Below are 3,787 nucleotides of genomic sequence, written 5' to 3' on the forward strand. Positions count from 1 at the left end.
GAAAGTCCAAGGAGATCTTGTGTGTAAAGTTCAAGTACAGCAGCCTGAGATCCAGTTGAGCTGGTGGTATATATTCTAGTAGCAACCTAAAGATACGAGAATACCAATGACTTGCCAGACAAGGAGACAGAATGAGTAGAGTGTGGAGAGAGTGGGAGAGTAAAAGAGGGAGAGAGGAAGAGAGAGAATAAAAATGAATCCATTATTCCACTTTTGGTTCTATTTAGTCCCTCAGCTGTTTGGATGGAGTGCTCTCACACAATGGCACACCATCTGCTTTACTCAGTCTACTGATTTAAATGTTACTCTCATCCTCAAAATGCACAGACAGGGCCACGATCATGTTTATAAAAATATGGGAACCTCATGGCCCCATCCAGTTGACAGAATTAACCATCACAGTGAGCAATGGAAGGTTATACTATGAATGAGCCCCAGATACTATTCATTAATTTAAATATAGTAGCTGTACAGTGTTTATATCTATATGTATAGATCTATATAGAGGATATATCTATAGGTCTATATAAATATAGATATCTTACTGTAACATACTCAATTCTTTCTTTCTTTTGTTGATGAATAACTGCTTGATTCCATTTTTAAACTATAATCATAAAAGCCATTGCCACAGTCTACCTTGCTAAGCCTCTTCTCCTATCATGAACACTTAAGTTCTTTCTTTGCTTTGAAACTTACCCCAAATTCAAAGCTGCATAGATATGTCTCTGTCATATGACAGAGTGGTGTGGCTGCTGATTCCTCTAAAGATGAACTGTGACTTAGAGATGACAGATGAGACTCTCATCTGGGAGATCAAGAGAAACAGTATTTGGTGGAAATTTCTGTCTAAAGAAGGCAACTCTCAACCACAGCCCAGCCACACCAAGCAGCCCAGGAAGTGCTAGATCCCACTAATGACTCAACACAACCTGTGGGAGTGTGGAACACAGAAGGCTGTGTACACAGCATGAGAAGAAGGGCGTGGGAGCTGAAGTAGAGAGATTTGAAATACCCTACTCTCCTTTTCCCTGCCATTGCCCAGAGGAACAAAGAGTCACAGAAAATGCAATGTAGATCTTGAATCATGGTGTAATATCCTGATGACAATTAGAAAGATCATAAGCAATACAAATAATGGGATTCAACAGCAGAAGTATATAGTAAGGGAATCTGAAGATGAGGTATTCTTTTATTTTAATTCACTTTATGTCTCAATATTAGTCCCTCCCTCTCCTTCTAGTACCTTCTCATACAAGTCTTTCTCCCAAAGGGGAATCCCCACTGTGGGTGTCACTCCCACACTAGCACTCTCCCCCTACCCCACACATGATGTCACTGTGGGACTAGGCACATCCTCTCCCTTTGAGGCCAGAAAAGGTGGTCCATTTAGAGACATGGGATCCACAGGCAAGGGTGAAGGATTCTTGATACCCACCCAGCCTTGCAATTGCCAGGGCAAGCCATAGGAGAATAGTATTACAAAGAGTTTGTGGTAAAACTTGCTCCAGTGTCCTGGTGGACTGATTGCAGGTGAGCACAGTAAGCACTCCCTGAGAGCCTCTGTCCCAGAGCATCCTCTGCAAACTGCTGATTTCCCAAAAGCACAAGGAGGTGGACTGATAATTTGTAACCTCATAGAAAAGAGGTAGGAAAAAGGCTGCCAAAGAAGTACTCTTCACCCATAGAAATCCTCTGTGGGAAGAAATATTGACTTAGCTTAGTTGAATTACTGAGACTGATTCAAACTGAGAGTAATAATGATCCTTCACCACTTGTGGAAACTAATGGGGAAAAAAGACAAAGCAAAGGGTGGAAGAAATCATATCATGCTATCTGGAAAGAAATATTGACCAAGGATATACTACTCCTTTTGATTGCTCACTTAAATAATTATAAATGTATTTAAGAATTTTGGGGGCTTATAGTATTTATAGTTTTATACTTTAATTGTTCTGTTGTTAATTTTAATTTGTATCTGTCATCTTGGGAGATGGCTCTGTGTGTGACATGCTTGCCATGAAAACTTTAGAACTTGAGTTTTAACCCTCAAAACTCATATAAAAAAAGCTGCATGTATCTCACACATCTGTAATTCCAGCACTCTTACCATGAGATAGGAAGCAGAGAAAACCAGGTTCCTGGAAGCTTGCAGAGCAGAGCAGAGGCAGTGAACAACACTAGACAAGATGAAGGCAAGTGCTGATACCCAGCAGCTGGAGATGCATGTCATCACACACAGAGACACAAGGATGCACACAGACACACAAACACAGACACCCACACCCACACACACACAGATGCATACACACACAGACACACACACAAACACACATAGACAGACACAGAGACACAGACACACACAGATAAACACAGACAAACATACATAGACACACAGACACAGACACACATATACTGAACACATACTTATATGTACACATACATCACAGAAATGTACAAAAATTTAAAAATACCTTGTATATCACAGGAAACGGTATTTATTTTATTCCCTTTTTAAACCTAATACGCAACATTTTATCTGTTTCTCTGTTTCATTCCATATATATATATATATATATATATATATATATAATTTTAAAATGACAAATACAAAATAAACTAACAACAGATCAATTCAAGTTAAAAATATGTGTGTGTACATATGTGTATATATACATATATATATGTATGGATATATGTAAATATACATATGAATACATATTTATTCATATTTCCTTTTTTCCATTATGTTCTCATTTCACTATTTACATATGGATAAGACTAGTCTTAGAATTAGTATAAACTTCATATTTAACCAGCCCCTGCTTATGTCTGTGAACCATATGTGAAATGCCCTTGTCTTTTCCTGCAGTTAACATTGGCAAGCTGTCAATGATCACAGTTGTTGCTATTGTCAGCTTTCTTGCTGAATATAAACCTATGGAAGAACAATTTGCAGATAGAACCCATGTTAATGAGAAAGCCAATGGCCAATGGTGTGAAACCTACTTACCTACTTCAAAGGAATCCTTACAGGTTGCCAGAAATCCTGAAAATTGGTATATATTTAAGCTATATATCCAACTCTCAGACTCTTGCATATATTTGGGAAATTTTACTTAAGTCTTGTTTTTCAAAAAAAAAAAAAAATTCATTAAATTTGCTGCTTGGTACCTTCCCCTCAAGTCAGATTGGAAAAATCACTATTTACTTTGTATAAACTCCCAATGTCATCTGGGAACCTCCAGTGCTTTGGAACTGAGAATTTTAGAGCCACAAGAAACTTCAGAAATCTCTTTAATTTGAACTTCTTAATGTACTGGCCTTCCAAAGCCCAGATTACTCAGGGGACTTCTCCACAGTCACACAGCTGTCTAGTGGCAGAGCTGGCAATATTATCAGTGGAATTTGGCTGCTATTCTTTAGAGATAATTTTTTTATTCCAAAATAAATTTTAGTAGGCTTAGGTTAAATGAATTCTGAATATGTAAATTAGAAAAGCAATTATCAGAGTACTATTTTACTGACAGAAATATATTTGCTAATTTTTAAAATACATAGATAATATTCTCAGTATTTAGATCAGAGATGGATTTCAAGGGTCCCTTGAGTTATAATTTTATATTGAGTATTCTTCTATGAGAAGGATATAGTTTTCATCCAGTTCTCAAGTTTGTAGATCAGAAAAGACTGGGAATCAAAATGTATAGCTTCCTTATGGTTAGTTGGAATTAAAATCCAGAATCCATTGACTTAGTGATGTTAGTAGATACATACTCACTGCCAG

The sequence above is a fragment of the Arvicanthis niloticus genome, chromosome 14 (genome assembly GCF_011762505.2).
Source record: "Arvicanthis niloticus isolate mArvNil1 chromosome 14, mArvNil1.pat.X, whole genome shotgun sequence".
Taxonomy (NCBI): Eukaryota; Metazoa; Chordata; class Mammalia; order Rodentia; family Muridae; genus Arvicanthis; species Arvicanthis niloticus.